The 26810-nt window shown below is 38.3% G+C and overlaps 1 long non-coding RNA gene across 1 annotated transcript in view; it reads right to left on the reverse strand.

Moving 5' to 3' along the window:
* LOC129359510 (uncharacterized) overlaps positions 1 to 25761 on the reverse strand; it is a 108779-nt gene extending 83018 nt beyond the window's left edge. Inside the window, exon 1 of the long non-coding RNA XR_008605920.1 lies at positions 25469 to 25761. This is a non-coding gene — a long non-coding RNA (uncharacterized LOC129359510). The remainder of the gene's footprint in view (positions 1 to 25468) is intronic.
* Positions 25762 to 26810: the final 1049 nt, after the last annotated feature.

Below are 26810 nucleotides of genomic sequence, written 5' to 3' on the forward strand. Positions count from 1 at the left end.
GGTGTCATTACACTCAGTAATAAACCATTTACGCTGACACCAAGGGTAAAGGGCCAGTCCAGCTTGTGTTGCGGAGAGACAGAAAGGTGCTATTCAGGGCATCATGATGTAGGAAGCAATCATATATAACTTTGGGTCACATCTGGTACTAATTTGTCGGACCCTAGAAGTGCAGCACCACATCAGTGCCATTCTGTGTCTGCATATCTCATACCTCCTGAGACAGCACAGTGGTAGAGTTTTTCAATGACACCTGTCCACATGTGTGTCTGCATCAATATGCCAAATCTGGAAGACTGGCTACAGCAGCTGTGGACAGACTCACTTTAAAACAGGTGACAGTACGATCCCCCTCTGCACTCAGTCGCCAGTCGTGTTTAGGCCTGGGAAATACAGCCTTGTGCTGACAGAACTAGATATTGCTGTCTCTGAAATTATTTTATCTGATGTGAATAATAATTTTAAAACAATTCAATATGTACCATTCATGTGTTCATTCATTTTCCATGTTGTCAATGTATGGCTTTTTTTTTTTTTTTTTTTTTTTTTTTTTTTTTGCTGTTCTACACCCACCACCTCCCAGTTTCAGATTAGGCCACAGAGCATTTACTGCGAGTTGAGTTAATCCAACCTCTGGCATTCCCATCCCCTTCTGCTCACAGTATCTGTGACAAACATGTGACAGTAATCTTTCTCCGATACTTTCATGATACGTTTCTTCCCTTTCTTATTAAACAGAACGTACATGTGTGTGTGGTAATGTGACATTGTCGACTACCATTTTGACCCACCAGTAGCCTCATGTGCACACACCATACACAGAGATACCTGGACATGAAAACGAATTCCCCTGGAGGAAACAATGCCGACTGCTGCCAGCCCTGGAAGAGCTGGGTTGGAGTGAAGAGCAATGCTTTCCCTCCCTCGTCTCTAAAAATAATTCCACATAATGCACCTGATAATAGGTTTATGCAATAATGCATCCATGCATGGTAATGCATCCTCCCCAACATAGCTGATGGAACAAAATGCCAAAAATGGCATGAAACCCAAAAGGTTCAGTTGTGACAAAAACAAAAAAAACATTATGCAAATTCTTGGTTTACATTAACACAAAAAGGGCTGAATATGAAAACATTAAGGGTAAGTTTAATAATTTTGAGAGGATAATAAGATGTAAGTAAGCTTTTCAGATAGAGCTGACCTCAGTGGCCTTTCAAAAATAAAATTAAAAATGTCTTTTTGTTTCATAAAGAACACTGTCTTCATTCCTTGAGGGAGTGAGAGGTTTTAAAGGCATTATTGTTGTCAAAAAGTGCCTTTGAAATTATTTCCTGATAATAAAAAGACCCCGTTACTTATTACTGGTTCATTCTTCAAACCTAACACAAGTTTTATTGCTTTAAAATATATTTGTCCTTTTAACACAGATTTTATTTTCTAACAAAAACTGTTTTTTGTTTGTTTGTTTGTTTTTATCAAACACTACTGATATATTATAAGGTGTAAGTGATGAGGAGATTTTTTTTTTTTCACTAGAGGCCTTGATGCACATTTACCAGACAGGAAATGGGCAGAGAAAGAAGTGGGGAAAACAGGTCTTAAAGTTGGGAACTAAACTATCAAGGACTATATTCTCGTTGGTATCTCCTTCATCCTGCAGAATGCTCAAAAGGGGAATTTCTAGAGCATTGACAGCAGCATGATTGTTTACGAGAATTAAGATATACACCACTGTTGGTGTACTAGTACAGAAAGAATGGCTCAATGTTGGATGTTTGCTAAAGATGGATACCATTTTGGACGTTACTTTTATTTGTTCACTGTGGTAGAAATCCCAGAATGTCACAAGGCTATTTATGTGTAGCTAAAGCTATGCGTAATGGAAGAGATGCAAAAAAACCCGAAAAACAGACAGAGGTCAGGATGAGGCCCAACCTTCAACCACACACCTCGCCTGAGTTACGATGACAATACCACCTGTTCATTGCAACTTATTCCTTAGGCTTGTTTGAATTGGCATGCACAGAGGAATTTATCTCTGTGTCGAGCACAATGAGGAACATTGTGTCTGCGTGTGTGTCGGTAAGCAGAAGGTAGCGCTCCACACAATAGGAAAGGAGCCAGATTTAAGAGCACGGTCGCTTGGTGCGCGCCAAGCATCTCCATAAATCCTAATACACATTCCACATTCCCTGTGGGACACGCACAGGGAAAAAAAACACAGAAAAAGCAAAGAAAGGGAGGGAATGAATGCATTTTCTTCTTATCTATCTGTCTTTCACTCTCTTTCCCCAGTGAGAGAGACAGAGGGGAATAAATGGCTCCCCTCTCCTCTCCGCTCTCCTCGGTGTGGGCTGACAGCGCAGCAGATGGCGGTTTAAGCAGTGAATTTATGAGCGCCACAATCTTAATGTTGCAGAAAGAAAAGAAAAGGACTCGCATCAAACGCCACTGACAAATGCACTTGCTAATATTAATGCACTCCTCATTCATCCAATATGCTGGCTAATTGCTTTTCTGTACACAGTAATATGGCACCTGCTGCTCAAGTCCGGTGCTCCCGTCAGGAGAGGGGAGATCCAGGAGGGAGGAGGTGGACGTGGAAGTGGAGAGAGATGAGAAAGAAAATATCTCTCCCTCTCCGTCTGCCCCCAATCCCCTCTTTTTTTTTCTTCCTGTGATGGATGCAAGGCTCTGGATCATGCGCCAGACCTGTCAGTGTTCCTAATTAAAATTTTATACTTACAAGCTCAGAGAAACAAAAAAAAAAAAACGCGGAAAGCACTCAGTAAACAATCACTTATGAGAGGAGAGGAGGAGAGAGGCCATCACAGAATAATTCGTGTGGTGCGGCACACAAAAATCCAATTTTAAATACGGCATCATACACTGAAAAAAAATCCTTGGACTTTATTAGTGCTTAACAAGGCCGTGTTGCCCACAGATCAAACCAGACTCCAGAAGGGCCTGAAAAGCTGCAAGCCCCCCACCTTTCCAGCAAAAAAAAAAAAAAAAAAAAAGAGAGGAAAGAAAAGCGACTCTTTTATGGGCTCTTGTTGAATTGCTGAATGTAATAAAGGTGCAGAGGCTGTTAGGTCGCATTGCTATGTCACCTTCAAAGTGTCACAGACTAAAGCGGTTCCACAGAAATCTGCTGAGAAAGTTGAAATGGCTTAAATGTCTTCAGGATTTATCATGGCCTCTGATGCTGAGAAGACAGCTCTCTTAAGCTGATCATTAATAATTAAAACGAATATTTCCACCAAACTCAACTGAGTTTGGTCTCAAACTCAGTTGAGACCAATCAGTGCTGTGCCGCTCATTTATCACAAGTTATTCAGGTTTTGAAAATACAATTAATTTGCATTAATAGAAGCTTCCTTATCCCCTGCATCAGCTTTCATTTTTTTTCTTATTTTCCTAACTATTTGAGTTTTTAAAGTCAAACAGATGAACATCATTATTTTTGTGCTTTGCATCATGTTTGGGATGCCCATCTGGGGCCCCCTATAGCCTCACCATTATCTGCCCTCCAGCTGCTGTTAAATGCACTAAATTGTAAAATAATGAGTTTGTAAATTGCACGCAATTACGGATGCAAATTGAATAAATCCTCCGAACTATAGATTGTCCTTTCTCCTCACATCAGCATCTAATTGATGCATGGAGAGCAGCAGGTATTTCTCAGGCGCTGAGGTAAGAAACTGAGACTTCTGTTTTTGTTGTTGTTGTTTGAGGCGTCTGACTGGCTGCAGAGAGATGAACTGTGATTTGATGGAACAGAGCGCTCTGTACCAGCTGAAGTGAGACGTGCTTCATGCAAAGCCGTTTGCTTGGTAAGTGATCAATCTTTGTGATGAGGGAGTGTAGCATCTAAAACGACAAAGGAGTGGGGGTCTGAAGTGAAAAGAAAAGAAAAAGTCAGAAACCGAGGTGCTGGGGTAAAAATCAGAACATCTGAAGCAGGCACGAGATGAGAGAGCAAGAGTTAAAACTAAAACGTAAAAATGTGTTACACAATCTAAAAACAAAAAACAATCAATGCTAAAATCTAATTACATATTGTTTTGTATAACATATGAAATGACATTTATTTAGTTGTTACTATTCTATTACACAAAAAGGTTTAGGAAGAAGAAGCTAGATAATTAACTTCTAAGGTAGGGCCACAGTAAAGTTTTACTGATAAAAAAAATTCAGAAAAAAAAAAAAAAAAGTGGACTGCATTAATCTAGGGTTCAACTCACGACTACCAGAGATTTTTGCAACTGGAAATATTTCAAAACAGGCCCTGAAATCAAGACAAATAAAGAACACAGCAGCATGTGAGGATGAGGCGGGTTGCGCCCTTATACTATATACTTTATTAATTAAAAATACTTAATCTTCTGAATTATTTTTAAAACAAAACTGTAATAAATGTAATAAAGAGATTTTTCTGATGAACAGTGTCCAGCAATAGGCAGGGGAGGGGAAAGACTAGCAATAAAATTGAAAACATCTTCCTAAATTATTTTGGTACTAAACAAAACCAGATCGGGTATAATGTATTTTATAACAAGGTTTTGATGGCATGAATTTTAATATTTGAAAAATAATTATTTATTGTTACATGAATATTTTTATGATGTACTTTTCTGTTGTTTTTTTTTCTTTTCAGTTTTTAATATTGTCATTACTTTTGTTAACTCATTTCAACCTGAAGGCTCTAAAATTTCTAAAATAACTAAAGCATTACTCATTGAGAATATTTCATATTCTCTAACAAAATCCTCTATGATTCCAATCACCAACTTGCTATACAAGCTTCTGCAAAAACCTGTTATTAATCTTTCTTTCCTCAGCTAATTATTCTGCTCAGAAACAACATATGTTTGTTGTAATAATGAGGCAGCAGACTGATGGACTGACCGTATCCCACTGAGCATCCGACACATACACACCTGCTTTTACTGGTTCTTCCTCCCGGAGTGTCTGCGTACGTGGGTGGATATTTCACATGCATTTACCACATCTCTACTCCCCTCGATTGTGTGCACGTGTGTGTGCGTGAGGGTGTGTGCACGGGTGTGTGTGCATATGTGTGAGGAGCCTAAATCTTCTATGCATGAAATGGAGAACAGTGCACCTGAAGGCACACATCAACACGCAAAGAACAGACTTGAGTCATATTTGGCTACTCACACACCAAAAAAAAAATACTTATAAAGCCCTTTCGGCTGAATTTACCATGCGCACATACAAACAAATCCAATTGTACTGAGTGAAATAAGAAATGTGTGTGCTTTTCATTCAGTCATTGCAACTAATACTATCAATTCTCCCCATCATAATACAAATAATGCCCATTGGCTTAATTATTGCTAAATCATAGCAGTATCTAACCTAGTCTTGAAATTCAATAATGAAAGAAATATGAACTTATAGTTAGTTAAATTTAGCTCACAGGTGCAGTTGATCTGATTCAAAGCTGATTTTTTAGTGGTGTGAAAAGTGATCCAGAAAAACTGAATTCATCACAGGCACAACCGCGAGTCACATGAAAACACACAGTGACATCACCATCGTCATCTGCATGAGAGACATACTACCACAATCCTTTTCCACGAGCCAACTAATTAGCCACTGAAAGGTCAAATAAAGTCAGTGTGATTAGGGAGAGGAGAGAGAAAAGGGAAGCGAGGGAGGAAACAATACAGAAATGAAGAACAGTAAGAAGGCGGCTCACATACATTTAGTTTTGGAGTCATGCCAAGAAATGTGCAGCCCTTTTTGCTTTCTTTTTTCTTTTTTTTGTATTCACACATCCAGTTTATCCTCGCTTTCTCCTTTTACTCTGAGCTTTAGTCCAAAACGTTGCCTTCAATTTTTAATGAAATGCTTATGTTGTAGCACCTGGACACGCTGGCTCGGAGCTGGCCCATCAGGTAAGGCATCCCAGGAGGGTCATTAAATACGGAGACTTGGTGAGCAGCATGACCTGTCTGGCCACAGTGATGCAGGGCCTCTTGAATTAAATGCACTGCAGACACACATGCATCTATTTTTTTAAATGAACTTACATATTTTTAATGCAACTAGATGGTTTGCATTGCAACTTTTTTGTTTAATGTCACATTAACTTTGCATCTTAGTTACTTTGAGTGTCACTGAAAGTTTTTTAGTAAACCAAGTCAAAAAGCGATGAAGCTTATTCAACAAATTAGAATATATTTTCTGATGAGTTTCGCGTGTTAGATTAAAAGTACATTTGGAAATAACCTTAAAGCAGGTACTAACCATAGCTTCATTAAGCCTGCATGTATATATTTAAAAAATATTTTTTGATGATTTGATGCAATATTTTAATCTTAAATGTAATTTCGATTAAATGTAAGAGGAAAATGATAATTAATAGAAATAAAGGCTTGAGAACATCAGTCTGTGTGTCATTAATCTACACAGCATGTTCCGCTTAGTGAATTCAGTCACTGAAAAAAATTAACTTTTCAGAATGAGATGAAGACCTACCTAATATATTAATATTTTTAAAATTGTGTTTTATTTCATTGTTATGACTTGTAATTTGATTTTAGTGATACAGTTAAAACAGATGCACCTCATGTCCTGGATACGTGTGTGTGGTGGCTCTTGAAGCTGTGACTTTAGCTACGGTTTATAAATCACGTCACCCAGATTAACACACTGATTTTTCTTTTTTCTTATTAGCTTAAGATTCTTCTCATCAACTGAAAACTTTTATTGTTAATCCATTTGTATGAGTTTTGGACATGAAAAATACAACATCCTACATATTTAAAGTTCATCTCAAACCCTTATTGCTTTGTCTATCACACATTCTCCTTCCACTAAACTTTCCAAAAACATACATAGTGGTTCTGTTATAAAAATAATCTTGTACAGTTCCTTAAAAGAAAAAGACACAGAAAAGTTCTTATATTTCTTTTCTACTGTTTGGAAATTGAATCACAAACTAAAGTTTATATGTTAGGTCATACCTATGTATTGACCTAACATCGATACCTATGTTGATGTTAGGTATTCATCAACATCAACATAAAAAAAATGTATTTATTGCAATTATTGAGATGCACCTGTATGTCTTCCCAGATGCATGCACTGTGTGTGGTGAGTACCAAGCGAAAACATGACATTAGAGGCAGGGACATTATTCCCAGAGAGTCTGGTAAGGTGGTCTTGCCGTAGGCTTCTCCCCTGGCTCAGTGTAGAGTCAAACATCTCCTGTGGTATAAAAAACCCCCCAAAACAACAACAACAACAGCGGCGGCAACGCAGCGGAGCGCGCCTCCCTGTCAGCGGCAAAACACAGCGACGTGTCGGATGACAACAACACTGACACTGCACCTACTGTGCACTCCCAACCTTTGGGAATTCACCAGAGTGAGAAGCCCGTGTACACTCGGCTTCATGGATCCGAGTGATGTGGGGTATGTGTCACATTGCAGGTTTTTCCAAAAGCAGCATATGTTTTGCTGCACACCAGCGCAGAGTTCTCATTCACATACAGACAATGGCTGTGCACTTGCCCTTCTACCCCAACTAGCCTGATCCCTAAAGAGAGAGGTGTTTTAAGACATTCACACACACACGCACGCACACTGACACACACGCATAGACGCACGGTAAGTGGACCTGCAGTCTAATGGAGTTTAATTACTCCCAGCTCATCCATCAGGGGCTCCAGTAGGGGAGTGGAGTATTTTATCACCACTTTTAAGGGGTTATTAGTACAAATACACTGTCACCCTGCATTACCACTGCAGCGCTTTAAGGTGCCATGCCCTCACCACATTCATTACAATCTCTATCAATATCTATCAGAACTAAACGCTCCCTCTATTTCCTCCACAGTCCTCCTTTGACGTTCTCTCCCTTCATTCTTCCCATTAATATGAAGCACAGATTCTCCCTAAACCAGTCTGTTCTCCCCCCTCAACTCTCCTCTCTATGTCCTTCTTCTTTCACTTCCTTTGACACACGACTCTAAAAGTTTCACTCCATTCATCATCCAGCATTCATTTCGGGCCGTAGATGGACAGTACTTCAGCTGACATTGCCTCATGGAGACTTAAGGAGCAATGTGGTCATTTGGGGGCCAAAAAAAAGGTCTAAGAGTCAGGAACAAAATTTCCAAATACAATGCTTTTCAAAATGCTAGAACAGTCTAATTTTTTACTCCTTGTGCTGCTATGGGGCGCATTTAGAAGGTTGAGGCATTTTTAAAGTTACTTGAGAAAGAATTGAACTGGCGAAGTAGGAGAAACTAATCACCACTAAACTGAAGAAATATTTTTTGTGCCTCAGAATGTGTCACTGTGAGGTAAAATCATCTGACAGATTATCATAACAAGAATTTTCCACTACACATTTAAAAACTGGTAGGTGCCTAAAAGTTGCTTTGCTGTTTAAAATCAGAAGCTAATTACTGCTTGTCCCAAAACAAATTTGAGAAAGATGTTACATTACCAACCTTCATTCATCAGTCTGCAAGACTTTTAACCTTCAGTCTTTAAGTCCCATTGGCTTTCTTACCTTTAATGTCAAATTTGGAAAGAATGGAGATTAAATTGACATTGAAATCAGGTGGTCTGAGTTTTAAAGAAATGGTCAATCTGCAGAGACCATCTCTAGGGAACAGAGCGAATTGTCAGAAAGAGAAAATATCCAGTCAGCAGCTGTTGTGTAGACAAAAATATCTTGTTGAAGTCAATGGAAAATGGATTAACTGGTCTGAATTGTTATCAATGCAAAAATGTGTGAAACCTTGTCTGCTTCAAGCATATAGATTAGAGCAACAGAAGACTCCACAAGGTGACATGTATTTCACCAAGAACATATAACTGAGGCCTATGTTTGCACTTGCTCTCCGAAACTGTAAAATAATTGATAAGAAAATTATTACCTGTTTAAAAGAGTCTCAATTTCAGCTGTAAAGTTCAAATGTCAGAATATGGCCTAAGCAACATATTCATCCAGTCTTGCATCAATGTTTCGTTGTGATGTTATAATAGTGTGGGAGATACTTTCCTGCCACAGTTTGGATTCTATAGTTACAATGGGCATATCTGAAACTAAGGGGTGTTTCCTAACAATGCATAAAGCTGTGAAGTATTCACACATTGTCTACTATATAATGAGTGGTCTTCTTTCAGAAAGCTTTGTAGGCAGCTGAGGCCTGGGCAGCCAAAAATGGATTCTAATCCATGGAGATTAGTTGCATAAATTTGTTGTTTAACTAGCTCCATAGTTCAAATACCAATCAATTCAGCTGTGTTTCTTTTTTCATAGTAGGTTTGGCTCAGGAGAATATAACATTATGTCTTCTTTTGTGTGTAAAAGCATTGTGAGAGTATATTAAACCTAGATTCCTGATATTGACTTCTGCTGGTCACAGAAGTTATTGAATGTTCACAGTACTTAATACATGGCAAAAATCTTAAATCATTGGCATTTAAATATATAATCTCTTTAATGCTTTTAATTTAGGTTTATGACGACAGAATTTTTACGAAAACTGCACAGAAAAGGTTTTGAATGATGTACGCCTTGACATTGATGCACCAAAAACTCTAGTTTATCTGTTTTTTTGTGCTGCGTTTGACCCAGTTGATAAAACCATTGGCTTGGTAAAGAAGGTGGGATGACCTGGTTTTGTGCTGCACTGGTTGAGATCTTATTTAGTTCAAGATAACTCCATTTTCAAGTCCTGGAACATCTCCTACAAAACCTATGCTGATAAAGGCATAACTATGTTTGACCACAGTCTACTGTGCCCAAGTTATGAAGGAGAGCATCAATGCAAAAAATGTATATATAAATTAAATGCACATATAACATAGACTTACAGTAGAAGAGCTGCCCAAGGAGAAAGATTTTTAAGAAAACTGCATTAACTCAAATGATCAACATATGTGCTCACCACTGCATGAACCCCACCTCCATATTGCTCCGGTTTCATTTTTACTTTGCCATTTGACCAGATGCCTCATTAATCTTCCTTAATTATTATTTTCTTCTTATCAATCTTTTTTCTTCCCAGGGTGGTGAAACAAACAAAAAAAACTGCACTTGTTTTCCCAAAGCTCTCGTTATCCAGTTGTACATTTTTTATCATGGCATAAAATGTTATTATAATGACTATTAGAATTTGATCCTTTGTTATCTCGGCCTTTCAGAGGTCAGAAAAATTAATTTTACACTCTGTTGCAGAGGAAAGATGAGAAAATGACACAAAAAGCAACTGAAAGCCATGACATAAAACTTTTAATTGTGGAATAAACCATTGATGGGTTAGTTCCAACTTTCAAACATTTATGTGTAACTTAATTATTGCTGTGCATGCACAGGGAAATCTGAACTCGAAGCCCTGCAGATATGGACAAATATCTTTTTTAGTGCATTCACTAAATTTAATCTACCTCTGAAAGAGTGGCAAAGGATGTGTGTATGTGTGTTTGCGTGAAGCACCTCGAGCGCCTGTCATCCTTTGGAGAACAAAAGCACTCAGCATTACAAGTACGTCCAAGCCGAGTTTGGCCCTGTTATTTATGGAAAACGAGGATTGTATGGATTAAAAAGACGATGCCAAGACGAACAGCATTAAAAAAAAGCCATGATTCATTTTCCAAACCATGGAAAAAAGCCAAAGGACAAACAAATCAATGGCAGTTTGGATGATATCTGGCCTCCGGCACTGACAGGCCCCCGAAGTGTTTGGCACAAATGTAAATGTGAAAAGTGCAGTTTTCTTCATAAGCAGCAAAGCAGGCCAAACCTACAATATACACTATTTAGTCCTGATTAACGTTACTTATTGCATGCTTTTGAGACCATTGCAAAAGCACTAAAGCTAAACAGTGTGGGCTAAGCACATCTACAGTGGCTATAAAAAGCCTACTTTTACATTTTTGTGGTTGTTTTGTAATTTATTATTATTGTTTTTAAACAGAATCAAGATAAAGAAAAATAAATAATTTCACAACTTTCAAAACAAACCACCCTGCAAAATTGCTTAGAAAATTAGATCAGCAATAGGCTCACTGCAACATTTATGGAGCTGCAGGAGTTTCTGCTAAGCACTGCCTATGTAGCACATGTGAAATCAATATCCCAAATTTTCCAGGGACTGAAAAAAAGCAATTTCTTATTATGAAAAACATTCAAATTATGCAAAAATATTTATTTACTTTTTACTAGAACAAATAATGTTGAGAATAAAATGCAAAGTTTCATCAAATAACAGAACCTTATTTTTTAGCATGACAAGGACTCAAAGTTCATATCCAGACTGACAAAAGAAGAAGATCAGTTTTTCAGCAAGAATCCACACAAGAGTAAAACTGAACAGTCTGTGGTGTGATCTAAGGAGGACAGTGTGTGTACAGATCTGCTGCATATTTTTGTATAGTTTGCAAACATGGCTATTAAGATGTGCCATGACTAACCCCAAAAATGCTGTAATAAATTCCAAAGATGCTTGGTTGCATAAAAGGCACACCTATGCAACCACATTGTTTAAATTACATTTTACAGGCTACAGATCACATTAAAGGTGAATAAAGTATGATTATTTTTCTCGGTGTCGTTATTTTTACATCACACTGTTGTATTAACAGGTTTCAGTATATTTTATTTTCCTGTGATGGCTGAACAGATTAAACAAAAGAAGGGATGCTAATTACAATAAGAGAGTGGAATAAGATGCTTTCAATTAAAATCCAGTCAAAACAATCAAATAAAGCACTGGATATTGTGTTATCATGTAAAAAATCAATGGCTTATTGTCTGGGCAGAGGGCCAATTTACACAGCAACACTTGTGATGCAAATCGGCTGCAAGTCAATATTTAACCAAAATGGTCAGCTTGTGTTTTTTGATGGATATGTTGTATCAATGTGCAGGCATGAATTGTCTGAAGTTAAAGTCTGTTGTTGCAAGTGAAAGAAAATGGCAGGAAAGAAATGAAACCGCGACATCATTAATAAACTTTTTCTGAAAAACCAGATTTTTCTAGGTTTTATACTTGTCTTCTGCCCTCTGGTGGGGGAAGTTGTAATGGTACTTCTTTTATTAGCTACAGAAACTGCTATACTGATGCAGAACACAGCTGTCCTGTTTCGCATATGAGAAATTTCCTCTTGATAAGAGAGAGAATGATCTTACCTCTTTTGATTAGGAAGATATAACTAATACATAACTAAAACAAACAACATATGAATTATGAGGAAACAATGGTATTTCTTTTGTTCAGGTAATGCCCTAAAGATATTTTATTTTTTTTGATTTAATTTTCTGACTATTGTGTCTTGTTTCAATTGGTTATGTAAATACTTCGGACACTGCTTTTTCTCAAAGGCTTGACATTTATCAGGAATCATTCTTAGCTTACCTTCACTCTATTCAGACTACATATACACAGTTTTGCTATTACTATTGATCAGATGTTTAGATAAAATATAGTATTTGTTTGAATAAAAACTCAACTACCGTATGTCCAAAGTACTTTGAAAGAAATGATAAAAGTCCCATTTCCTCTCTAGAGCCGGCCTTTTTTAGCCTTTCATAAACCACAGATGTCAGAACTCAGACCTGGAAATGACATCACGAATCACATATATATGCATGTTTCAGTTGCAAGTTGGAAAACCAGTGGGACTCATTTTAAGTGCTTTCAGACACTGCAGAAGCTGTTTCGCCAACAGAGGTTGGCCTTGTGAATTACATAAGCGAATTTACTAGCTCTTGATTATTTGATTATGATTACTTATTTTCGTTTATTCTTGCAGATCTACACACAAGCGCCTCCTATAAGACTCAACTGAGCGAGACTGAGAACAAGCACAAGGGGAGAAGCGCAGCAGAATACGTGTCGTGGTTGTTTGATATCCAAACCGCACATGGCCTCAAACAAAGTACAATGAACAACATTTAATTCCAAATGAGTGGCTGGATGCTCAAAAAATGTCTGAACGCCCCCACCCCAAAAAACCCCCAGCTGCATCTGAATGCTCATTTCTGATAACATAAATGGTCAAGTAAAATGTAATAGTTCCCAGAAAGATGTCTCGTTGAAGTCTGAGTCGAGTCTAGAAATAATTTGCATCATCACTTAAGAAGCTAATTTTGATCCAAAACTTATACAACCATTTCTGCCTGGATCAACAAGATCTGGTCCTCTTCAAAGAGGCATAAATCTTAATAAACAGTACCATGTGTTTAACAGATTAAACTACCAGAAGTCCAAAAAATATTTCTGAGTGTGGCAGCCATGTTGAATTTTGAAGAAAAGTGTTTGTGAGAAAAGTCTGGCTTCAGGGAGCATTCAGCTTCATGTATAAGGCAGAGGGAGGACAAACCGCCCACACCGAGTCCCGAAGCAGCAACACTGGACACTGATTTGGTGACGTGGCTTCATCAAGGGAGAACATCAAATCAATGCAGATTTAGAGTAGCTCTTTGTGCATTGCCTTTGCTTGCCAAGTTGACGCCAACTGGGAGTAATTTTTGACGAATCTTCTGTTCTGCCTGTTTTCCTATTGCTATTAATCAGATATTTTGACAAAAAGAGCTACTATCCCATGCTTTTCTATGTAAATCATGTGGGGTTTACACAACCTCTGCTGAAAGCCACATGTGGAAGAGGGGAGAGCAAAGAAGAAATTAGCCCTGGCCGGCTGCCACTCATCTGGGCACCTTTTCTAAGCAGGGCAGAAAATCAAACACGGCAGAGAAGAATTAAAGGAGAAAGAGAGAGGGAGAGGAAAGAAGAAGAAAAATGATTTTTTCTTATAAATAGCAGGGCTTGCCAGAAGGCAAAGGAAATGAGAGCAAGTGAGCGCTGGAAAAGAAGGGCTTGAGCTTGACACGGGGCTTAAAATTGAGAGGGGGCGGAAAGAAGGGACCTACTGCGCGAAAATGTCTCCAACCAAAGCAAGGATTAGTGTTCCAACCTCCTCCACCGCCAAGATCTGCCAGTACAACTAATCACCTTCACAGCTTCTCTCTCTCTCCCCTTCTCTTCACTTTTTTACACTTTTTCAGCATCCTACTTTTTTGCCTCCACTGTCCCTCTGCTCTTTAAAGTATCTTTTTGCCCCCTCTCGTTGCCATTATGGTAAAATTAAAGTGGAGCATGTACAGCCAAGCGCGATTATCTGCTGCAGACTAACTGTGCACGTTGAGGTGTTTTTCTTTTTCCTCTGAGTCACGGGTGCACGGTGCATTACAAGCCGTGTGAACACGTTGCAAACTTCACAAGGCATCAACATACATGAAGACCAGGATGTCGCAGATAAATCACCTCTCTCCCCATCCTCTGTCTGTCAACCCTCTTCTGTCTATCCATTCCTCATCACTCCCACCTGCTGGCCCATCTTCTTCTTTTCTCTCTTCCATCCCTTTCTCTTCCTGACATGGTCTCCTCGCAAACATGGCGGCGGTGCATAAATGTAAACAAGTCAAATTGATCACAGAGGATGAGCCACCAGGCAGAGGATTTTTTTGATTTTTTTGGAGGGAGGGGTGTGTGCATGAGACGAGAACGATTAAAACTTCTTTCTCTCCTTTCATACACCAATTCGTTTTACACCCACCTCGTTGTCTGTAGAATATGGAGGACCAAACCTGTCTTAATTGAGAATAAATACTGAGTTAATAAATACAAAAGTAATATATATTTTTTTTAATCAACAAACAAAACATAGATAATCACTTTAAATAACTTTAGATCGATAGAATGTGGCAAAAATGGATACCGCTTTTTTAATCTCTAACTGTAACAATATACTTTGATATTAAAGCATAAAATTTTATTTGTTTTATTTTGAATTAGAGCTACAATATTCTATACAAATTTTGCATGCCAATTAAATATGTGATTCACTTATCGATCCTATTTAAAATGATAAAGAAGATTTGCACATATTTTTTTTTCTTATTTTGGTGATTATTTTTATTCCTGTCTTTGTGGGCTCATTTAACTGCTGTTTTTATTTATATTACCATTTCTATTTTTCTTGTTTCTTTAATGTTTAGAAGTATTCATGCATTTATTTTCCAACTTCATTCATTTTACTACATGTATTTTGTCTGCTATCTCAAATATTTCCTTCTTTATATTTATACCCATTCTCTTTATTTCCACATGTGCCTTTGTTTCTATGTTTTCTTTCCCCATTCCTGTCGCCAGATTTTGCATTCCCAAAAGCGGAGCGGGGAGGGGAGATGTGAGAGAGGCGGATCTTCATGCTTCTCGCTGACTTATCTTTTTCTTATTGGTCATAAATGCACATAATTATTTCTAGTTAAGTTTAAAATAAGAAAACATTGTATTTCAAGAAAAGGGACAAAATTGTACTTAAATTCAATAAAACAAATCAAAATGGTTCAAAAATAAAGGATTATCTAACACTAATATTAATTTATGCTGCAATTCAATTGATGTAAAATTATGTAAACTCATATTTTTAAATAATTTTTTCCAGAAATTACTGTATTGACACATGTATTTGAGTCTGCATTTATTCTTCATTATGAGGGTTTTGGCCTTCCATAGCCTTCCATAGTAGAGGAGACAGGAGGAGAACAGAGACACTTCACAGACAGATGCCTGGCAGGAGATCGCAGCCGGTGGAGAGTGTGTGAATTTATTCCTCCAATATGAATAAATACATGCTGCGTCTCTGTACTGTATAGGTGTTAGCACAAAATGTAATTAGGCAGTCAGGCAGAAAAGTAATCCGCCTTGTTGTTCCCAGTGTTTGCACATTTTGTCTACAAATAACGCACTACAGAGGCAGAGAGAGGAGGAATCGCTCCTGAATATTCATTTACAAAATAACAGTATGGTGATAAGGCCAATGCATGTGATAATCAATTAACAAAAATGCTCTACAATAAAGGCAACAGCAATAAATATGCACACAGGCTCAATGTGTAGTGCCTGATGGGCAGACAGAATGAAGACTTTAGCACATCTAAATGTCCTTATGACAAAAAGTCAGAAATAGAAGCAGGAGTCGATCTTTAACGAGTTTGTTCTGGGTCAAAATGCCCCTGGTTTAAGTTTATATGGGAAAAATAGACGAGTGTTTGACGTACAAACACTCGTGTATTTGTCCGTCAAAAAATAAAAGTGAAAATGTAAAAATAAAAGAACTGCATTTTATTCCTCCAAGTATTGAAGTGAAATTATCAGTTTTTTTTGTAGTTTTTTTTTATTTTTTATTTATTTTGTAATTTATCTTCAGGGCTACAATTAATGACTAATTGTTGAATATTGATCAACTTAAGAGTGTGATACTTACACAAATGTTCCAGGTGTTTTCTTACAGTTAACCTCTATTAAATACATTTGTTTTACATTAATCCATCTGATCTAGTGTTTCATTTTTCATTTTTTTTCCTGTACTGAGCAAAAATACATCAATCCATAGTTAGTTGCAGAACCAGGGCCTCGTTCAATACAACATTACATCTCGAAGAGAACAGCAATCCCAAAACTGTATAATTAGACCAAAGCAAAGTCTCTGGATCAACCTGGACACAGGTAGGAGAGGTAAAACATGTGATACATGAGCAGCTTATTTAAGTCACCACAACTGATTGATTCTGTGTCCTGTGTGCTCCAAACGAGAATGAATAGGAATGGGAGAGTGCAAAGAAGGATTTAGTTTGGTTACTGTTGAAGTGAGATATTGGACACTCATCATTTACTAGTGATTTACTACTGAAAAAGTGTTGCTGTTTCTGTTTTCAGAAAGAAATGTTCTGAACTTCTGCAAAATCAGTGATATTCATCAATTGTTATTACAAGAACACTGAAAGTGTCGCTCATGTTAACGAATATTAATTTCTTGCAGAACAAACTAAGTGATCATTGATTTTTAAATATTATATTAATTATGATACCTTTATATGAGTGGAATATATTGTTGCAAAAAAATTACTTTTATACCTTACTTTCCTACATCTGCAAACAAAAGGTTCGAACTATGTCAAAAATGGGAATAAATATTGGCTTTTCATAAAATGATTTTGATAATTGATACATTTTTTGTAAAAAAAAAAAAAAAAAAAAAGTTATAACAGAACAATGCATTCTGTTAGATCATGTCTATCCTATACCTAACAAATTTTAGCCTGGAGGCAGGAGGGTCATTTTAAAATAGAAGTCGTTCTTATGATGAGCTTAGCAGATGTGCAGTTCCACTAGCTGTTTGCTAATTGCTGCTGCTGCTAGTCTGAAGGAGCTGTAGGGGGAGGGGTGCTCAGTGAGGAGAAAGCTCAGCGTGGGCACAGCAGCTTTGAGGAGAAGCTTTGTGAAAACTACACCATGTCTGGTGTAGTTAAAGCTTAGTGAAAGCAAGTGTTTAGGGACCCCTGAATGGTTGCCCTGGAAGACTCAAGGATTCCTCAAACATGCACAAAAAGAACCAAAGCAACATGGCATATATGCTCTTCATGAGTGAATAACATCATAACATAATATAAAGATCAAAAGTCTGTTTTATATAATACCACCGCTGTAAGGGTTTTTTAATAAACCAGCTGGAGAACACAGAATCCAGCCATGCACTGACAGAAGCAGACAAACTCCATGTAAATATGGATTCAAACCAAAAACTCTCTTGCTGCCAAGTAACTAACAACTTTTTCACACTGCAGCCAGTAATAATATCGATGTGTGGAAAAAGCCTATTTAACATTCCACAAAAATCATGATCTACACCTTTGATCATAATTTATGACTTGAAATTGGCCTCTGTCTATTTAAGAAGAGACAAAATTCAATTATTTCTTTAGTAAAAACTGTCACTTCAATCTAAGATGACTGAGATGATGCAGCGCTGGCAGAATATCTCCGAAGCAGATGTGAAACCAAATTTTATTTTGGATTCATTACAAGAAAAAGTCATTAACATTTTAAAAACAAATTCAGTTCAATTCCTGATTGTTTTACTTGTTTAAATGTTTGTCGGTGAATTCATAAGTTGAAAAACGCTTCCCTTTCATTTCAAATATATTCCAAGTTTAGTTTAGATGTCTGTGAAGTACTTATACATGTTTATACATACTTTAAACTGACAAATTTCTGCTTCCTACCATTTGTCAATAATTAACAGAATTTGTTTAAGATTATTTTAAAAACGTACTTGATCTTGTGAGATGCTTAAATCAGCTTAAAAGGGTAAACCCGTTTTGCCTAAACATTAGTGGAGTATTTGGGTTACATAAGGACTTTAAACATATTTACATTAACTCATGACAAAATTGGTTTATTGCTCAGTGGGATCATAGTAGTCTATGAACATTGCTGATTGTTCTTAGTGGTGACTGACGGTAGTTGGAGGGCCCCCTAAATCAAATTCTGTTTATGGCCCCCAACAGCCTGGAACCAGACTTTGAGTGCAGTCTGACCTTCTGGTCAGAACAGCAGCATTCCTATATTTAAACCGCACATTCCATATTTTTTTTTAAACATAAAGGTAATTTAATAGATTTTACATCCAGGTTTCTGCACCATGTCTGGTGTAGTTAAAGTCTACAGCCAGTATTAAAGTAATATGCACCAGAGTCGTTGCCTCAACAGTGCAGCTGCATGTAAAGCCAATTATATTTTTAGTAATGAGACCTTGCTACTGTTAGTGAAGTAAAAGTCCTTGTGACCTCCCCCCATCCACCCCACACCATGGTGTCTAGCAGGACTTGTAGACCTCTGCTGGATTGTGCTTATACTACAGCTGACCATGGAGGCAACCTGGCAGGGAACAAAGAGGCAGCAGTGAGCCAGAGAGGCCTATCACTCCTTCCTCCAGAGGGGAGGACAGGAGAAAAGGATTCCAGGAGGGGAGGTGAGCGATGCAGCTGTGCTCTCTGCGCTCGACTCCCAAACTGTTTTGATGCGGAAGGAAGGGGGATAGAGAAGGAGGTAAGGGGGAGTTTGGGTGTGAGCATGGTAACACATCTGTCATCCCATCATCAACGCTGTCACATCACAGAACAAATGGGCTGCACACACCAAAAACAAGGGATGGCGAAAGGTGTCACAGAGAGATCTATTCCTGCTCCTGATGATCTCAATAAACGTCCACCATCGTGTTGATCACCAGACAGAAAGAGAAAATTGTTACAGACTGAATGAAAAGATGGAGAAAACTAAAAATCGTAGCTCTGCAAGAGGTTTTGCGCCTGTCGGAAGGCCCAAAGCGTCAAACATCAAACCATGTCTGCGGGGCGGGATTGAACGGCAGGAAGTGGCTTATTTAATTTCACCCCCACACTCCCAAACATTATTTATTTAAATTTTGCTCCTTTGAAGTTTGATGACACTTTGAATGTGAAGAACTTTGTCCACTGAGAGGCCTCTACCTGGTGGTCATCTTTGTTTAGTCTGGGGTTGGTGATTGACGGAGCCACAAGAGCCACTTCCGGCGTAACAGAAAAATGTACAGTTACTTACACCATACGCGCACACACAGTCACACACACATCGAGCCCTGAGCTAACAGGGGGAGGTAGCAGCAGTCGCTGTGAGGGTGGTATACTGTAAAGCGGGAGAGGGGATGGACAATTCTGACACCATGTTGCCCTCTTTTGGTGAGAACATACCACTGCAGGCCACAGGCCTCTCACCTCACCACGATTCCTTACATGCAAAGCCAACATCTCTGCATGTCTTTCAAAGTGCAATGAAGCAACAAACAGATGAGTAATGGGCGAAGCAATGCAAAGCGATACTGGGAATTACATTTTTGTAAGTCTAATAATGTGGAAACTTGAAGGAAAGTTCACCTTGTTTTTAGACATAAAGCTGCACTGGGACAAGATCTGAAGCAAAAGTTCAAAACATCTAAAATAAACTTTACCTGTCTTTGAAATGGATTTATGATCTAAATCCCTGGTTTAAAGGATAATCTCTAAAATCTGAGTCACATTTAGAGTTAAAATACATATTTTTGCTATGAATACGTATTTTTCTAAGAGTCTGGCTTTACAATGCAATTCAATAAGTACAAACAGTTCTGGGCACAATTCCTTACTAAATCCTTTCTATTTTGTTTCCAGGTAGTCAGATTTTTTTTTCATAATCTGTTAACGTGAAGTTTCACGAGTTTTGTTGCAACTATGCAAATTTGATTTGGAAACATTACCAGACCACAGAAGATATATCCTGAAGCATGTTCCCCGGTAAAATGGCTAACTAGGTTCTGACTGTGGATTGAATCTGTGATTTTTTTTTTCTCACATCTTCCTGCACGAACAAATCAGGTTCACATTGTATTCTTTGATCAGGGCTCAAATCATGTGTGGTTGTTTTATATTACTAATAAGGCTAGTCATGGTACTAAAAATACAAAGAAAAGAACTTTAGCTTTCTTGACTAACAAGAACAAGCAACAAAGAAGCATACCCACACAGGAAAGTAATGACAAAATGACAAGAAAATCAGTCAGTCGGTTACAATGAGTACGTTCATCTACAGGAAAGCATTACTCTTTGGTTTTTACTAGATTTGAAGAGCACTGCGATTAGTTTCTTTATAAATTTCTCTTATTTCATTTATCGCTTAAGTTAGAAATATTACCAAAATTTGGGAAAACATAATGCCTGGCGTTAACTTTTGTAAAACAGCCAAAAAACTGATGCAGTTAAAATAAATCTATTTATTTTGATATTCTTTCCACAAAAAATCCTGTACTTGTTTTATGCCCCCACATGGAAGGTCTAAGTACTACAGGTGACACGTGCTATTTAAAATAAAAAGTCCAAGATGGCAGCTTTCGAGAAGCGAGTTGTCATGTATTTAAACAAAAAAAATGTTTGTTTTTCTATTAAAATAGCATTAAATGAAGTAATGCAGCAAAAAGAATACAAGCACATTTTATGTGTCAGTAAATCATTAGTTTTAGTAAATTTCTTAATTTAATTTGTGTTAAATAACAAATGCAAAGAATTCCTCATCCAGCATTAGAATCTAACATTTGTGGTCATATAAATATTTAGATTGATATTTTCTTGAAGTAAAATTTTCAAAGAGTATAAGATTCTATTATTTCTTCTGACAAGTTACTTATCAAATTTGTTGCAAAGAAACAGCTTGTCATTGCCCCAGAGGCGACATTTGCATAAATCTTTCATGTTCAAGGATGTGATCAGCTGATGCCATGCATGTGTTGTGTTTTTTGAGAGCACCAGCAATGAAGTTTGATATGGACGTTTTATGGGTGTGTTTGATTAAAAAAAATAAAAAAAAATAACTTAACAGTGAGAGTTATAAACTCTCCTCTGTCTTCTACTGACTTCTGGATTTAAAGCCTGAAGTGACAATGCGTGTGCATCTCGTGCTGCTGCAGATCTTTATTTTCCCACTCCATGCTGGCAGCGCCTGTCGTCAGGCAAAGCTCCAAGCCATTTCCCCTCGATGCATCTCGACTGAATCAATAGGGCCCCTCACAGCGTATCATTAGACATAAGTATTATAATTACTTGTGTTATTAATTTTGCCTTAATACCAGGGATAATATGATATGTAATTCAACGCTGTTGAGGGAAGAGAAAATAAGATGATCACAAATGCATCTCTTATGAAAATCAATGCTGAAATGGATATTCCAATAATGCCAAACCACCGCTGCAGTTGTTCCCCCCTTTCTTTTACTTCATGCATATCAACCAATCATTTTCTGCTCTCATCTGGAAAAAAATATATAAATACCTACAGCGTATTTCACATGGCCTCCTAGTCCGAGGCAAAACAATATGGATTTGTGTTGCCTCACAAACAATTTTAATAAAATCTATTGATTGGGGATCGAGCAGATAGCCTGTGGGCGCAGAGCACCAGACCCCAGTGGCTCAAGATCATTAATGTCCTCAACTACTGGCTTCACCGGCGCAAATTTCTTCAATAAGCGGCCGGCACACGGGCTTCAGGGTTTGATTTTTAAACCAAGGTGTGCGTGGCTCGTGCATGAGCTGCATAAATCAAGACACGTTTAGCAGAAACGTGTTTGATTGTGTGTTGTTGTTGTTTTATTTATTTATTTTTGGCTTTAAGAATACACACATTACTCCCATTTTGAGCATACATGGCACCTGCAGACCAAAGACCTCAATTCACAAACAAAGCAACAAATCAACGCACAGTCTCATGATAAGGGTTAAAAAAAACAGGCATATGATCTGCTTCAAGTCAAACAGCAAAAATTTGTGCAGATTCAGGATCTACACTTGCATTCCCTTTTCCTGAGCAGGTATAAAAACCTTGCTTCTGCAAGACAGTTTTAATTACCAGCTACTTTCCGTGTGCTTATGATTTCAATTTTTCCCTGCAAAGCCGCTAATGATATTCAAACCGCCTGCTGGCTACTCCGACTCCTTATTCTCCCCTTTTCTTTCCTTCCCACTGAAATGTGAATACTTAAGTTTATGGGCTTATTTGTCCTACAGTCACTTTGTAAAATCTTTTTTCTCTTTCTCTCGCTCTCTCTCTGCCCAACACGACTTTTTAAACACAAGCCTCCCTGGAAGGGATGGTAATAAAGGTTTTTGGGTAGAAGGTTTGGTGGGGATCAATGTGGAATATATTAGCCTGCGCTGCCGAGACCGACTTCAATAATACAAGAATTGATCCTCTGAAGTGAAGCTTTATTCCGAGCGCTGGCATAGTAAAGGCAAAAGGAGGATGGTCCATTCCAATGCTGCGTAGACCAGATGGAGAATCACAGCAGGCTTTTTCACCCTCCCCCAAATTTTTCACATTGCATTTTCAATCCGGCGTTAGATGCAATCACACAATTACTGAGGGATTTCTGTTGAAGCGAATGTAAGACAAAGAAGCATGTCCAATAATACAGCATATGGAAAAACATATTCAGCTGGCACTACTTTAACTGCCAACTGCAAGAATGTGGGAAAGGGTGAAGAAAAATAGATGGAAATAAATGAAACAGATTTTTCAGAAAACACATAAAGATTACTGGAAGGTATTAAGTGTGGTATTTGTGTGCTTAGTTAAATTTCGACTAATTTCCCTTTGAATATCATGTTTTCAAAACAGAAGCCACTAATATTTCCATTAGTCGCCGGACACATCTCATCCCAGCAGTGTCTCGGCACGCAGCCGTCGGTTTGTCAAGTGCGGGCGGTAATCAAGCGTGAGGGCTGGATATATAACGAGCACACTTCACAGTATGCCTAACAAGCACACTTCACACACTAATCAGCTCAAGTAGACTTGCGCTGCATCCGCATCTCTGCGTTTGTTTTCCTCCCGGCTTAGATCATGAAAACTGCCTGCATGGTATCAATAGATTTGGCCATCACTGATTTTACTAAGAGCACACTGAGGTGTTGCATGGACGGTTCCTGAGGTGATTAAAATAAAGTGCTGGATGCGAGGAGGAGGTTAGAAGAAACAGAAGAGATAAACATACACACACTCACTACATGTATTGATCTTCCTGCAGGAAGCTTGAGGCTCCGCTCCTCCTGACAAGGCAGCAGAGTCAAAATAATACACACAAATTATCCTGCCTCTCAAATTTGGGGCCATAAATGGTCTCTCCTGAGGTACCATTTGAGTTATTATTCTACAAAAAAACAACATAAATCATCAGGAATCTGGCTGGATTTAAGGGCTCTCAACTTATGAGCAACCAACAGGTCAAAGTTCACACCCAACAAAGAAAACAAATCTAATATTAAATCACAGATAAGAATCAACTGTAATGAACACACATAAATTAAATGTAATGTAAACAAAAGTAAAATGTACATGAAAGAATTACTTATAACCTCACTTAAAAGCTATAAGTACAATAATATAAACAAATGCAACATTAAGGAAATATAACACAGGGCATAAATGTCAAATTAACCCATAGGCATAAACATAAGTAGATTAGAAAAGCGTACACAAATCAAGATTAAGATAAGAAGAATGAAGCCCAACGTGAGAAATCAAATGTTACGTAAACATAAAAAACAAATAATACTATACACAGTATAAAATAAATGATAAGAAAACATCAACAAATTACAGGTAACCATTAATTCTGAACACATATTTCAGTGATTCAGGTATTTGAGACGCATCTGACAGAAGCTGGTATGAGCCCTAAAAGATTTCCTCAAATAAAAAATAAAGCTGCTATTTTTTTTGCTCTATTTCAGAAAATAGCCAGAGTCACGTACTATGTCATAGTGCAAATACAATTCTAAGGCACCAGCCTTAAAATAAAGCTGTTGGTAAACTGAAGAATGAAGCTACCCTCACTAATAGAAGCAGACAGGACAGACACCATCCCATCCTGTAATCCCATCAACTCGTGTCATACAGCAGGCAGGCCAACCCTATATGTGAGGCCTGTAATCCTGTAGGGCCAAGACTTCATAAAGAGAGCCACTAACACAGGGAAACACACAATCTGTCCAAACAGGGACACGATGGGAAGCTTCAGCCAATTTGTGCCTAAATGGAGACTCCTCATAAATGCAGAAAAGCACTTATGTCCAACTATAGGACTAAAATTGACTTAATAAGCGGGGAAAAAGTCACAAAAATGACAAACCGAAAATAAAATAAAATTCTTCCTAGTAAAAGAATACGTCTTGAAAGTAGCATGAGTATAAAAGCTCTGAGCCCTCATTTCTTTGCTTAGAAACTAAAATATGATTTTAAATCAACAAAATAAAAGAACAAAACACAAGATGATGGACATGCGTAAATTCTGCTGTCAGGGCAGTCAATCAATTGGCAGTGCAGGGGAACAATGTGTCCTATTATTATTCAGACACATGCAAAAAAAAAAAAAAACAGCGTGAATAAAAGAAATAAAGATCGAGATTTAAAAAAAAAGCCACGTCGGACAAGGCACCCTGGCTTGTTTCTTCCTACATAGAGAGAGCGGGAGAGAGAGAGAGAGAGAGAAAGAGAGAGAGAGGATGAGACGACGGGAGCAGGACCCACACGGCGTGGTTCCAGCCAATTGCGTTCCAGAGAAGTGACCATGGCCAGTGATAAACAAAGCACCATAGATCACTCCTCCCGCAGACGGAGCCCGGCACCGGAGGCGGCGGAAGGCAGGCAGAGCGGCGGGTCAGACAAAGAGGCAGACAGCGAGGAGAGAGGACGGCAGAGAGCTCACCAACTGCTCGCATCTGCCCCTCTGCTCGCCTCTCGCGCTTCAATTTGACGCCCTTTTTTTCCCCTCTAACAATCGGAATGCCGTTAAAGCCGGCCGAGCTGCACGGCTGCAGCTTTGCTCTCAGTGGCGAGAAAGAACAAGACAAGCCACGGGGAGAGAGGGAAAAAAAGTGCGGGAGCCTCATTCTCTCTGCTGCCGCTATGCCGATGCATCATAAAGAGATAAATCCTTTAAAAAAATAATAATAATCACAAAAGACTTATTTTCTAAAGGAAAAGAGGGCATTCGGCACTTACCCACTCCCAGGCGAAAGACTCAGATTCAGTGCTCATTCGAGCCCAGTGCGCGTCAGAAACAACAGATATTCCTCCAAAACAGATGTGCAAAGAAGGAGCAGTGAGGTTCTCCCTCTTTTGTTTGTGAGCCTGCCTTGCTAGGTTTTTTTTTTCTGTTTGCATCAGCTGGCTCTTTACAGCTTTGAAGCAGGTGGATGACAAAAACATCAATCTCTCCAGGCACATTGTGTGGCATCATGCACGCCTTGACACACTCCCCTCACCAGCTCTATACAGTATAATCACACATTGTGTTCTCCCGCTCACTGCTTCAGGAATGAACACCGGCTCAAAAGGAAAGTGAAGGACAAGTGTGCAATACTGCTGTGTTTTCCGTTGTAATAAATTTCCATTGGATGAGAAGAGACATTTTCTGAAGTTTAATTAGCCAAATGTAAGGAAAAGTTGAGCAGGACATTTGCTTTGAACGTCTGCGTTCAGGTTATGAAATTACTCTCAGGAGGTACTTTAGATCACTTGCTGAAAATCAGCCAATCACAGGGCTGCAGTTTCTAGCACATTTTGGTATCTGAATGTGGTGAGAGAAACCTAATGAAGTTCAAAATACAGAAAAAGATCTATAAGACTGAATGTATATTTGTCCGAGTGGACTGAGCATTTCAAAAACTATTAATCTGCTTAGATTTTCACTCAAAACCGTTTCTAGATTGAATATTTTCTATCAGCCATTGAATATGATAGAAAGGCAACAGTAGCTCTATTTATGAACTATAAAATCTCTGAACTTAGTTGAACCCTGAGGCAGATGTGCTACAGCTTCAGAAGATGACAATGGGAGCCACTTTTATCTGCTATAGAGGCCCTGGTTACACAACGTTTCCAAAAATGTTTCCTGCTGTGTAAATGAAAAAGAGAAATTTCTCTCACTCAACAGAGGCATGGAAATGCTTAAGGAGAAGATGAAATGATGCAGTGTGCATTCCAAGCCTGCAGGAGGCGAGGAAGCTTTGAAAACTTTCTGATCAACAGGCGTGTTTTGGTAAACATTGCCATGTATAGAGATGAATGTATCATTTGGTGCATACAGACTCTCTCTGAAGGCACAAATGTTCCACAAAGGCCAGGTTTATTTTGAGGTGACGCAGCTAAGACAGAAGATGGAGGTCCGCCATTGATGATGTGCAGTGTGCAGGTGATAATTGGGCCTTAATGCGCAAGATGACACAATTGATGTCATTGTCTCCAAACATTTCTGGTTTGTATTTATACAGACATGATTAGCATTAGAAAAAGTTTCACTCTGGATACTGTTGTCAAATCTTTGCCTTATGTCCAGCCAAAA

The sequence above is a fragment of the Poeciliopsis prolifica genome, unplaced genomic scaffold (assembly GCF_027474105.1).
Source record: "Poeciliopsis prolifica strain line A6 unplaced genomic scaffold, Auburn_PproV2 SCAFFOLD005, whole genome shotgun sequence".
Taxonomy (NCBI): domain Eukaryota; kingdom Metazoa; phylum Chordata; class Actinopteri; order Cyprinodontiformes; family Poeciliidae; genus Poeciliopsis; species Poeciliopsis prolifica.